This window comes from Epinephelus moara, chromosome 16, assembly GCF_006386435.1.
Source record: "Epinephelus moara isolate mb chromosome 16, YSFRI_EMoa_1.0, whole genome shotgun sequence".
NCBI classification, from domain to species: Eukaryota; Metazoa; Chordata; class Actinopteri; order Perciformes; family Serranidae; genus Epinephelus; species Epinephelus moara.
In genome coordinates, this window is record NC_065521.1 from 48,374,266 (window position 1) to 48,388,309 (window position 14,044).

Here is a 14,044-nt window from a genome sequence, read left to right on the forward strand (position 1 = left end):
ATTTTGGAAAACAGCTGTTTGAAGACACAACCTTCTCTCGTTGTTTGCAGACGGTACCTGGAGAAAAACAGGCAGCCTGATAACACACGCACACACCTGTCATCGCCACGGGGGTTTTATCCACAGCAGCGTGCTCCAGTTTTCGGCCCGGTTCGACTCGCTCGCTGCGTTTTTGTCCGACTGCCAGGAAACTTAACCGGAGGATCCATGGTGTTAAATTTCCATTGTAACAAGTGGATAACAGGAGGCGACCCGACCAAGGTTAGTGGCGATTTTACTGATATATATGCGGCGGGAAAACCGCTTTTATTGTGGATTTGTGTGCGTAAAGATGCTGAATGTTTGAAGTGAGCAGCCGCAGGGAGCTGCAGAGTCACGAAGCGAGGGTTGGTTTTTTCTCCACATGATTTCCAAAAGGCATTTCTCCAGCCAGCACAAAGACTAACCACAGACAATACATCTTTCTTTGCAGAGCCGCTGCTGTCCACTGTACACACACTCAATCTGAACGCCTTACATTAATGCCCCTCCGTGAATCACATTATGAATGTTAATCACATTTTTCCCTCGACTGTATGAGGCATTCAAGTGCATCCATTATGCTGGTGTGTATTGTGTGTACTGTGTACAGTTTTAGGCATGCACGTCCTTCCCACACATTAGCTGCTGCATTCAGGGAAGCTAATGACAGCCTGGATAGCTTTTGAAAGCTCTCATCTCCTCTCTCATCAACTGTGCTTTTCTGCTCTGTCAATGCATGCAGCCAACAGCCTCCTCCTCCCCTGCAAACACAAATCAACTTGGTCTTCTATTTCCTAACTCGATTAGATAACAAGGCAGCGATGACAGCAGGTTTTCATGCAATAACCTGGCTGCTGAGAGAAGAGGGGACATGTCAGTCCGGCTTTTCTGCAGGTGAAATGACAGGGCTGGCTGGAGATGGTGCTCAGAGATTCAGCAGCAGCAGCAGTAAGGAGGGGGGTTGGGATGGGGGGGGGGGGAGCAGCCTGGGACCCCCCACTTTGCTTGAGTGTTGCTGGGCAAGTGCCAGCGTTACTGGGCATGGGCACTGGTGAAGATAAATAGTGGCTTCTCGCCTGCCTGTGGTGCTTTGCTTCATTGTGGACTGGCTGGCTGGCTGTAACCAAAACAGTGTTCTCCCTGAGCTCAGCCAGTGCACGCTCAACATGTAATCTAGACATAAAAAAAGCACCAACAATTCTGATTAAAGTAGCAGTGTTGCAATATAACAACCGGTTTTATTTCAGACCAGTGTCAGCTGGATTGTATCATGTCTTGACAGGGACAAACAAGGGAGGGGGGACTGGGATGTGTTCTGGTTTTGCATTTCATGGTTCTTGCAAACTGTTGCACATCATTTTAAATTCCACATTATGGAAAGAAAAGCAGGCAACTATGTGATTCTGAATCCAGGGTTAAAATATTCCCTGAAAGAGTAAAGACAGGATGATATGTAGGGCTGCAATTAATGATTATTATAATTTTTCTGTAGATTATCTTCCTGTTTCATTGATTAATCTTTTGACTTAAAAATGTCAAGTGAAGTGATGATATGAACCAGCTTGTTTTGTCTGACCAACACTCCAAAATCAGCATATATTCAGTTTACAATCACATAAAACAATGAAAAATAGCAAATCTTCATTATTTAGAAGCTGAAACTTGAGAATATTTTGGAAACATTGTGGATAACGTGATGTTAGATTAAGGCACAAAAAACACATGGTTATGGTGGTTTTAGTGGCACAATCACAGCTGGAAATGTTGCCGATGTCTCGCTAAATAAAACCCCCACGTCTAGTGGAACAATCACAGCTGGAATTATCGCTGATATCTTGCTAAGAAACACGCCTTTGGTGGCACAGTTAAAGCTTGAAATGTTGTCAATGTCTTGCTAAGAAACACCTGCTTTTATTGGCACAGTCACAGCTGGAAATGCCCCAAATGTCTCACCAAAAAAAACCACAACCTGCTTTTGGTGGCACAATCGTGGCTGGAAATGCTGCTCATGTCTTGCTAAACAGCTGCTTTTGGTGGCACAATCAAAGCTGGAATTCTGTCATTGCTAAAAAAACATCCACATTTGTTGGCACAATAAGAGCTGGAAGTGCTGCTGATTTCTCGCTGAAGAACAAACCAATTTTTTGGTTTGTTGGTCTGAAACAGTGGACTGTAGTTGTCTGCAGCTTGGCAGCTGTCTCTCCCAGGTGTCACACCATCCACTATTCTCTACACCTCCCGATGATCAGAACTACGTCACTTTATAAAGGTTAGTAAGATATGCAAGACAAAAACAAATGTACCTCATGTTTGCCTGTTTGGCCAGCTGAAGGTGAATCTGTCTGGCCATATATCAGATGGTACCATCATTCCTGGGCATAATTTCAGCATCAACAAGCAGATAATTTTGTTTAAACTGGTGGAAAAATCCAGTGATGTAGGGGATTAAACCGCCTGATGAATTTAAGATTAAAATATGTACAGTCTGATGTCATTTATGTCTTTTTTTGGAATAGTGCTCGACTGCCTCGTCTCCTCTCTTTGTACCAGCTAACCAAACATGGTCTGTTATCCTTCAAAATGGCCAGGGGGGGGTGGAGAGCAGCCAGAACAGAGAGCGCAGCAATGCAAGAAAAACCACTGCTACTACAGAGACACACATGCCCTGCTGACCTTGGTTAGATCCCTGCAGAACCTCTTGTGTTTCAATCATATTTACCCAATCAAAACAAGACTGTGCAGAACAAAAGACGGAGCTTCAAAACCGTGAAGATGACATGTTACGGCTGTTATAAAGGCTTGTCCCCAGAGGCCTTTGTGTATTATGCATCTTGTAATCTGTGACGCCGGTTATTCAGAAAGCTGCTAAATCAAGAGCACTCAGATCATACTAGTACCGTTATATCTGCAGTGCTGCATGACACTCTCCCTAGCACCGTGCTCTTCCTGCAACTCCTTCAGTCATATCTGCTCCTGCTGAGGGCTGCCAACAACAACATGATTACCCTGAGAACATTTGGACCCCTATATCCTGGTGCTGAGAGTCTGCATTAAGCATAAACGGCAGGGGTGGGACGGTTACTGTGAGGTTGTTTTTCCGTAAGTGGTCATCAGATTTTTTATTTTTTTTTCCTGCCAGACAGCTTTCTCTGTGCTCTGCTCGTAGTCCTGCTGAAGGTTAAAAGAGCCTTCCCCAATATGCTGTAGTACATGTAGACTGTTTCACTCCTGGTTTGAGAATACTGTTGTTTAATGTGAATCTGAGGCGGCTGGATTTGAAGCCTTTCTGCAGGACGCACGATAAATGCTTCAGATAAAAATAGCAATCTATTCTCAGAATTGGTTCAAGAGCCTTCTAGATTTCTTTGCGATTGCGTCCACAATCAGTCGCCTGTCCGGAGACCTTTGCATGTTAAAGATAACATGGATCGGAAAACAACAGGCCTGCAGCTGAGTCTGTGATGGTGAAGCAGGGTTTTTGGTACCATGTGAACGCACTGCTCAGGGTCTATTTTTGTATGCCTCCCTCTGTATAATCATGGGTTTAATGTGTACATATTTTGTGGACAGGGATTTGTCGGTTCAACTGCGTTGACCTCTAACCACATTCTTTGCCTTGTGTGCAGAGGACTTAAGCCCCTCTGTTTTTAGCTCCCTGCCTTCCCCATGAGGAGAAAATGAGTGCCATCATCACCCCGGCCCTCAGTGTGTCGTGCACCAGACAGAAAAGGCTCTCTGATACAGATTGCAGAGCACTGCAGGAGACTCGGATTATAAGAATGAAAAATGATTATTTACTCTGTAACTTCTCAGTCAAAGCTCCAGCTCGAGTTTAATTTTCCTGATCGTGAGCATCTATGCAGAGCATCTCTGGGGTCAGATGTGCAAACCACAGTATGCACAAAAACCACGCGTACATCGTTTCCCACGCTTTTATTTATGAAAGACCGGCTGGATGTTATGACAGGTAAATGAAATATAAGGTGACAGATGAGATCTAAATAATAAAACATTGTCTGTTTAAGTTGTTGCAGGTTTCACTTACTGTCTGATGTATTTGCAGTCTACATAGAAAAGTGCTTATAAATATAATGTGTCTTTTAAAGAGCACTCTTTTACTGTAGGGATCCTTTTTTGTCCTTTTATTTAATGCTTTACTGTAAAGCACTACTAAAGACCTTTTGGATAACGGTGCTGTAAAGTTAATTATATTGATTATCTGTCTGACTTTTAATTGTGATGATTGAGACGTCAAAGCCTGTGATGGTACATTTAATGAAATAGTGATACAGATGCTATAAATAGCCACAGTTGTGTAATGATAGCTGACAGGTCTAATGGAGAGGTGGAGCGAGATGAAGTATTGATAAAAATGGGTGACGTCTGCACCTATTTATGGCTGGAGTAGTGCCGGTCCTCCAGTTTTACTATGTACCGAAACATACTGATTTTAACAACACCGCCAACAGTGTCTGTTACAGTGTACCGTTTTTTTTGTGCACAGTGAACACAGCACAGCACTCCTGCCTTCATTAGCAGTTTTATTTTAATTAGCCACTTGGGTGCACCTTTCTGCTGGTCAACTTGAGGCAGAGCAGCCGCAGCAGGGGCAGTGGACCGAGCTGCTTCTCTGCATATATACTCTACTACTGCGGCCATGATCAGCCCTCAAAATGATATGACTTTCCTCCTCATGGGTTGGCTTCACGTATTTGTTTGTAGTAGTTTCGAGGAAGTGTGCACAGGAGTTGGTGGTGTTAGTGCCCAATTTACCTGAACACGAGGAGGGAAAGAAAAGAGCACTTGCCATAGCTTTTATTCCATTCACATGATTTGGTGAGGATTTTTCTGTTGAATATAATTCAGTAAAGTTTTAATTATGGATGTTTAAAGAGACCTAGATACAGCATCGAAGGGCGGCCCCCCCTGTTCATTTCTTTGAACATTGTTCAGTGGCGCATGAAGCCAAAAAAGCTCTCTTTCCATGGTATGAAATTACCCAGATCTTCCACATTGTGGGGCCCATAAAGTAAGAGCACTAGAGATTTACGGTGGCCGAGTGCAGCCGAGCGGCTAACGTCCGCCAGCTGAACAGTGAACGTCCAGTCTAGCCTTCTGCTACCTTAAGTAGGGATGAAATTTAACAGACCAAATGGATCAAATCCTGAAACTAAAAGGAGGTTGTGATGCTCAAAAAAATTAGCTGCTGATTTACAGACGTCTCTTTCACCATGTAACTCTATTGGAAATTCTTTTTGAGCATCAGGGCATCACATGACGGACCTAGACGGTGTAATTCCACTTTTGGCCACTATGTAAAATTGGCCAAGCCTGGCTCTGGGGGCCTAATGCACAATGATGTCCTTAATAAGCAACTGAGCATATGATGTCATCTGGTGACTTTTAGTAACTTTTGGAGCTAGTACTAGTTTCTTTTATTGGCAATGAGCTTGCAACACTGCTGTCATCTAGCGTTTTGGAGATGTAATTGCAGAGGGGGCAAGCACTGTAGGCAGAAGTCTTTGACTTAAAATGCTGCCACTTCCTGTTTCAAATTAAAAGCCATTGTTTTAAATACGAGTTGACGGCTGGTATCAACATTCTGGCATTCTCGGAACCCATCAGCTGTATTCGGCGTCTGACTTCCGGCAGACAGCGATACAGCCTCTGGGGGCAGACCCCAGATTTTTTGGCATTCTGGTTTGATTTGGACGGAGGAGGCGGATTTCCGTATCCGACTTCCGTTTATATATAAGTAAATATGCTGAACCATTGCGATGGATTCAGAGTTTGCAGTGACGCCAATTATGTTCCGCCTCGTTAGTTCACCGCACGGACCGTTTAACCTGGCAACAACTGCAGCCGGCTCAAACGTGATTGGTCAATATCATGTGGACTACAAACAGCCTACAACAGGAAACCAGGGCTCTTCCGCTCTTCTTCCGGAGGCAAGATCTCCGGGGTTTGCCTATCAGAGTCTGTATATAGAGACTACATTCTGGTGGCCAGTGGCCATTTTGAGCTGCAAAACCCCTTTAGCATTGTATGTTAGCACCACTAGCCATGCTGACACTGCTAATGCTGCTAACAAAGCTAACAGTGAAGTTCGATTAATCAAATAATGGTTAACCCTTAACATCCCTAGTTTTAAATTAAAAACCCTCTAGCGCGTAACACGGTCCAGCCACACACTAGATTCTGACCCAGTCTAGTTGAACTCTGATGATTTAGTTTGGCCACATGTGTGAGTGTTGGTAACACACCGAGCTCACTGACAGACAGCAGTAAAGATACCCCAGGAACAGTCTTAGAACTTTATGTACGCCGTGAAACTGGGTCACCATTGAAATACACTGTAATCTCCGTGAATACAAACTGACCACAGCCACTGCAAAAGATCAGGCTACTAACTTATAATACCCGCATGGAACAAGTGTGTCATACTCAAAAGATAGATGTTTGGGTGGAGCAGCACTTTGGTAGATTTAATTCCAACTGAAAATTGGCACAGAAAATATTATATAGTGACCCAGCCAATTGAAATGGCTTGGCCTTGTTATGGACTGCAGCTGCCTGCAGCTCTGCTCACACTAAGTGGCTACAGCCTGGATGAATATTACATATCCATTAGTCTTTTTATTGTTTCTACATTTATAAGACTCAGCTCTATTTCCTCATGTATTCCCTCTTCCTGATAAATGATATTATTTGGTGATGCTGCTCCTCAAAGTGGCAACACATTTGTTTTTCAGCATTAGTTAATTCAATGCAGCAAAGCCGAGTTACGCCCTCTTGCTTCGGCTGGGTTGACCCACAGCATCAGCATACATTTCACAAATAGGGTCGAGGTGTTGAATAAACACTGTTGTTTATTTGGCGAGAGGAAATTTTAATCAAGCCTTATTATGTAAATGCATTCTCATCCATGTGAACTGGTTTGGAAGTAAAAGAGTCGTGTCCTGTTTTGGCCTCTCGCAAGTCAGTGAGAGATGATTTGATGAGAATCTCTCTCCACTACAAAAAAGATAAAAATGAGCTTTGATTATTTTAGGTGGAGTGGCCCATTTCAAATTCCATGTGAAGTGATGAGACAGAGAAATGCTGGAGGCTAAAAGGAACAGCGTGACCTTGACTGTTTGATGGGGAGTCGTAAGCTTGTGATCTGCTTTGTGCTTTGATTTGATCCACTTTGGGAATTCTCAGGCTCCGTTTGCCTTAAAATATTTGATTGTTTTTCTGAGAGGGTTTTCATCCAAATCCCAGAGGGCGGCGGCCGATGAGCGATGTTGAAACAGGGTCGCTCACAGGAAGTACAGAGCAAATTACTGACTGTCATTAAAATTCAATTGACAGTGAGATATTAGAAGTGTATCCCATTTCTCTCTCTGCTGCTGGAGGAAAACCAAATTCATCAAATTTGTTAATTACTCTTAACTAGACAAATAAACTGTCGTTGTTGAATGGCCTGTAGGAAAACACTACATGATGACTCAGTGGTCAATAGGCTTTATTCAAACTCTGCTGACTGTAAAATAATATAACTAATAACTTGGTTTTCATATCATGCTACTTAATATTTCTACTTCATGACATTTTATTTCATTGCATAACCTTATAAACTGCAACACAGTGTTAAAGATTGAAACAGGTCGTCCATCCTTATGAGCTTGTGACTCACAGTGTCTAGTTTGAGCCCCATGTTACGTTTTATGTAACAGTTACACCAAAGATTTCCCCTCAAAACCTCTCAGACAGTTTTATTTAGATAAAAATTAAATTAAAGGGTACGTGTTGTGCTCCTTTTCAGGTTCATACTTGTGTTTTAACATTTTACTTTCCTCACACTGTCTGTGCTTTAACACCTGTTTTCACCTTCTGTCTGAAACGCTCCATTTTAGCTTTTCTTTAAGTACCCCCTCCCGAAAAGCCCTCTCTGCTTTCATTGGTCCGCGTGTCTGGGTCTTTCACATCTGGCATAACTGCACCGTCATAAAGTGTTGCAGGAACAACCTGGCCTCACTCCGTAGTCGTCGAAAACCGCCGCCTGGTCAGTGATTTCCGGCGTCAGACGCTGATGAAAAAAGCCGCCCTTTCATGTCGTCATGATATGCATCTGGTCGCTGTTACTGTTTAATGGAGCCCGGCGATGTCAGGGGGAAACATGGTGGGACAACAAGAAGTCCGAGTAGGGTGGGCGGGTCCAACAAGCACTGACTTCCCTAAAAGACTTTAAAGCCAAACCCTCTTCTTTTTTTCTAAACCCAAAATCCTAAAAGTCAATCCACAGTGTTGAACGAACGTAGTGCGTATTCATTTCTTTTTTGTAATTTACTTTTTTATTGATTTTAACCGCCAACAAGTAAAACAAACAACAACAATAATAATAAAAAAACATACAAGTCGAAAAATCACAGCAAACTACGACAAGACAGGACAAAAGTTTTCCAATGTTGCAGCAGTAGTGCTTTTATTTTGAAAGAGACTGTATGCAAACTGTTCATTTCCTGTGAAAACAGAAGAGTGTTTTGAAAACGGACGATGCACGTAACAGGCCGAAGTTGACATGGCGTCCCAGAGAGTCAACAACCAACGCAACGTTCGCTGCAACGTCATATGTCGATGTGGAAAGTCCATGATCATTATTATTATTATTATTATTATTATTATTATTATTAGGATCCACATTAGCTACTGCATTACAGCAGCTATTTGTCCTGAGGTCCACAACAACTTCACATTTGTGACAGTGCACAGAAAGACTCCCATATAACACTTACCAAAATAACAGGACTAAAACATTGACGCAGAAAAACAAGACAGCTCCTGGGAATACAACAATTAAGACAAGTACTTTTTCATGATTTCATTTGGTCAGTAACTGCCAGTTTGGGGCTAAATTTTGCTCTGATCACCTGATGATGCTCCGGCATTGTAATATTAGACCGAGTATTTATATAATACTAAACACTAATATTTGTATGTTTCCATACACACATTACATGTGCAGGAAAATGAATAGTTCCCAGGAAAAACAATATTTTTGAAGTTCATTACAGTATGAATCCTATCATATAGCTCACCTTTTTTGTAGTCTCATTTGGAAAACATGACCATATATTAGCATACTGACAGAAAACCATCACCAACTAAATGCCCCTGCACCACAAACAAAGGCCTGAGACTGTGTCAGCAGGAATGAGTCCTAAAACCTGGAAATGAGTCATCATGTTAGCACTTCCTGTTCGTCTCCTGGAAGTCAATGGGTTTTTTAAATGGGTTTTTGGCTAGATGCCTAAAATACAGTCTGTGGAGACTTTCATGTTTTGTTGAACAACATAAAATACATCAATAAATACACCACTCTTGAATTTTAAAGCCTTTACGTGTCTTTAAAAGGGCAGCTGCTAACAAGTAGCTGAATGAGACTTCAGGATGTCATTACATTACAGTCTCATAGTTTGTCTATAGCAGTATAACGTTAGCTTCTTGCTTCTGGTGGTTGTATTTACACTTCAAATATCATAAATGTGGTGTTCATTTGTGAAGATTATCCTGCTAAACAAAGTAAGCATCATAAACTTTTGTTTGCCACCAAGCTTATTTCCTACAATAATCCAGAATCCAGTGGAAAAATACAATTGATTTAGTTGGCCTATAAGGAAACGTCATTCCTGCACCACTCTTCTGCAGACAACAAATGACCGTAACGCAGAATAGCAGGACTTTCTAGTGTAAAAATCAGCAATAAAAGCTTTTAACGCAATTTGGCATGTTCCAGCACTTAATATGATCTGAATTCAGAGACTAATGAACAATATGGGCAAACAAGTTCTCATGTTTTCGTGATGTAGCAGCATAGGTAATGCAAACACTTGCAGCAGCAAATCCATCACAAGCAGACGGCAGTTTGTCAGTGTATTAAGAACGGTCTGAAGGTTTTTACTTTTACAGACGTTTACCTCATTATTTGATTATTGTTTAATATAAACATCTGATATCATCACCTAATATATATGAGAGAAATTCTGCCTAACAGGATTTAATGTAGAGCTGTAATGATTAACCAGAAAATTCATCAGCAACTGTTTTGATGTTCGATTAATTGTTTTAATTATCCTTAGACTGCTTTCTTCTCCATAGTGAAGCTTTGTGATTGTGTTTTTTTGATAATGAACTGAATATTTTGGGGTTTTGGACTTTTTTTTAACCATTTTCTGGTGTGCTAAAGACAAAACAATTAATTGGCAGATTATTGATTAATGAACAAAAATGTTAGTTGCAGCTCAAATATAGTCAGAACCAGCTTTACCTCAACCAGCTCAACAGTCAAATAATGTAATGAATAATTACACTGACAGAGGCCATTTTAAAAAAAGAATATTTAAACAATACAAACTACACAACTACACTATATGTCTCTGACATAGACATACGGTAGTAAAAGGAAGAAAAGAAGAAAATCACAGACAAAAAAACAAATCAACAACAAACAGACAACAGAAAACAATTGAATAATGACATCATCATTCTTCTTCTAAATGTGGCCTTCTATCACATCTTTTTTCATAGTCATTCAGTTTCCGCTGCCTTTCGATTCAAAAGTAAATCTATAATAGTATTTAAAATGCTCGGACAAAAATGTCTTAATTCACCAAGCATTGTTGTTTGACGTCACATGGTTAAGAAAATCTAACTTGACACGAGCTGACTTTTGAAGAAAAGTTTCAGTTGTACTGGGATGGGATATTCAATATCCTGTTGCCATGGAGACAGGTTTATGATCTAATTTATAAAGCTGTTATAGATTCCAAGTCACAATAAATTCAATTAAAAGTTCTATATAAAATACTGCCGACAAGAAAAATGCTTTTTGGTTGGGGTATGGACGAGGGTGGAAACTGTCGTCTCTGTAAATCTGAAATAGAAGATATGTTGCATTTATTTTGGGTCTGTTCTCATGTGGCAACTTTTTGGACGACTAGCAGAAGATAACTTGAGGTACTTTTATTTTGATTCTTTAAGTACAGTTTGCTGAAAATACTTCTGTACATGAACCTAAAGGATTTTAACAAAGTGTTTTACACTGTTGTATTGGTACATTTACTTGTGTAAAAGGTCTGAATGCTTCCTCCACTGTGCGCTGGTGTCTCAGCAGCTTTGCCGTACAATAGAACAACTGAAGGTGTTTGTCCTGTATACCAACATGAGCGATGGTCCTCTTATCTAGGTCTGGAGGAAAGTGCAGCGGTTGCCTCTGCTCTTTTTACTGTGTTTGCTCACGGGGAGGGTTACGTATGTGCCTTTTTATCCCCGTCAACTCAGCAAATCGAATCACATGACGCCCACATCCTCCGGGACTTGTGGGAGAAAAGTGTGATGATGCAGCTGAGTGGAAATACTTGGCAAACCTCAGGCACATCGTGGTCATCGGTACAGGTGAGAGGAGCGACTTCAAATTATTTTAGCTGCAGCATAAAAGGCAGTTTGTGGTTAGAGCGATCAAATATCTGGCTTTGTAAGTGAGCAGTCTTTGGCTGGATGTGGTTTCTATTGTGTGTTATTTTATTAGACAGAGGACGGGGTTGGAGCTGTGGGTGAAATCCATCTAACAGGTGGTGCAGAGGGACGTAGCCCGCAACCAAATCATATATCCTGTTACAAATTGGCCAAATGGTTGTGTGCTGCAGCATAGCTGAGGAGGATGTATCATGTTTCTCAAGTTTTTTTTTAGTGAAGTAGTGAAAACACTGGAGCCAGTCAGAGATATTTCCTTATTTAGAAAGCACAGTAAATAAACATGCATTCATTCCTTCTCTGCTCCTCTCGTCCTCCCTGTTTTTCCTTTCGTCATTTTACCCTCTCTTTGTCCTTAACTGCTTTCCATCCCATCACCCTCCCTTCACTCCCCACCACACCTCCCTCACCTTCTCTTCTATCCCCTCATCTCCCTCATCTCCCTCTTGTCCTCGCCTCCTCCTCCTCCTCCTCCTCCCCTTCGTCAACTCAAGGGTCTTTTGCAGCCTCCAGTGTGTGCGCAGAGAGCCTGGGAAAAAGATAGGGCATAAACAACACAGGCAAACAAACCACCTGCTTCCTGCTGAGGTCTCGTGTTGTTAAATGTGTGCACAGAAATAGAACCGGGCAACCTTGCAGTAGAGTTAGAATGGATAGAATGAACAGTGGGAGGAAAATCACAGACGAGCACGGCAGTTGTCCTCGTACGACACATCGGCTTCTGCGTTGTAGATGTAGAAACAGAGTATGGTTACATCTGAGGACATATGTGAATGGGGAGATGACTTGTATTTAAAGTAAACAATCACTTGATTGGTCGACTGGCAGAAAATAAAAGATCTTTTTTTTGTTAACGAAAAATTATCAAAATGTGCTGTTTTTCTGAGGCTACAGGAAATTGTCACTGACATTTTTAACAGGTTTTTTTTTTTTAAAATTTTGAGACCATACTGATCAACGCATTCTCACCCCAACCTCGTCACATATTGACGCTTGTTCATGGACTTTCTATGTCCACATACGACATGCGAGGTACTGTGGGTGCGTTGGTTTTTGACGTTCTGGGACGCCGTGTCAACTTCAGCCTGTTACATGCATTGTCTTCTTTCAACATACACTTCTGTTGTCGCAGGAAATGTACAGTTTGCATACAGTCTTTTTCAAAATGAACACACTACGTTGGAACAATGCCACAAATTGACGCACATGGTTGGTTATATGAAAAAAGAGCAGGGTTTGGCTTTAGAATCTTGAGGGTGCTAACACCGCTCTCTTGGGTGAAAGTTGGTGTTTGTTGGACCCATCCACCAGTTTCTGATGCTGTAAGTCACTGCCCAAGCGCCGGATTTTTCCGACTTCGTACACTCCTTTGAAGACAGCAATGTGCACATTTTGGACAGGGAAGACAGATGGTTTGAAAGAGGTGTAAAAGAAGACATCTATGTGAAATTGGAAAAACCATCTCAATAGAGGAGGAGGTCTGCGACACCACCTATCCCCCTCCTATAATGCTGTCCTTTCATCCTTGCCTGGGAGATTTAACAGCTTAACCTCTAAAAACAATGGTCGTTCACAAATGGCCTCATGTGACTAACGACTCCAACGACCACCATTGCAGCAGGAGTTTCAACGGCCGTCGTTGACACACCATTGGAGCACTAACGAACCAATGACATCATTGGCCTTGTGAAGACCTCCTCAGAGGTTAAACACCTGGGTGTTTCCACACCAGTTTGTTAGACTAGTTCCAGCCTAGTCAGACAAGCATGAACTGATGAAGCCTCTTGGATAAGAGGTGAAACGTCTTCTAAGACAAAACTATGTCCAGTTGTGTTCGATTCCATTGTCTTGAGTTCTCCAAAGATGATGATATAGTTGTCTACAAAACCTGCAAAGCAAAAATAAGACAGGCATCTAGCAAATCCAGTCATTTGTTAATTTCTAGAATTGATTGACAGTGTATAATAATGTTAAATATTCTTTAATAAAGTAATTTATCTAAGACAGCAGCCACCTAAGTAACTTTGTATCATCATATTGTTGCAAAATCAGCAAACAATCTACATAAAAAAGGTCTATTTTCATTCCAGCTCAAAAATTCACTATATCAGCAACCATAGTGGTTATCAGTTCATTTTCCCGTCTAAAATCGGTATTGGTATCAGCCTTAAAAATCCCAGCAAATAATATTGAGACAATCAGGGCAGAGGATTGTCATTAATAAAATATCTTAATAATTTGAATTGAATTTGAGTATTGCTTTATTTCAATTTAAATCTTCATCACTCAGTGTGATTGGATCACCAACTAAATCTAATAATTAATTAATAATTTTTAGACCAAATGAAGCAGCAAATCTCCACATTTAAAGCCTCATTGAGACTTACAGCTAACATCCAGTTTTTGGCATATATATATATATATATATATATATATACAGTGGTGTGAAAAAGTGTTTGCCCCCTTCCTGATTTCTTACTTTTTTGCATGTTTTCCACACTTAAATGTT

The 14,044-nt window shown here is 41.2% G+C and overlaps 1 protein-coding gene across 1 annotated transcript in view; it reads left to right on the plus strand.

Annotated features, from left to right (window-relative positions):
• The window catches only part of pkig (protein kinase (cAMP-dependent, catalytic) inhibitor gamma), a 52,915-nt gene continuing 38,871 nt past the window's right edge, over positions 1-14,044 (plus strand). The window contains exon 1 of the mRNA XM_050065939.1: positions 1-261. The gene's annotated coding sequence lies outside the window, so the exon portion shown is untranslated. The remainder of the gene's footprint in view (positions 262-14,044) is intronic.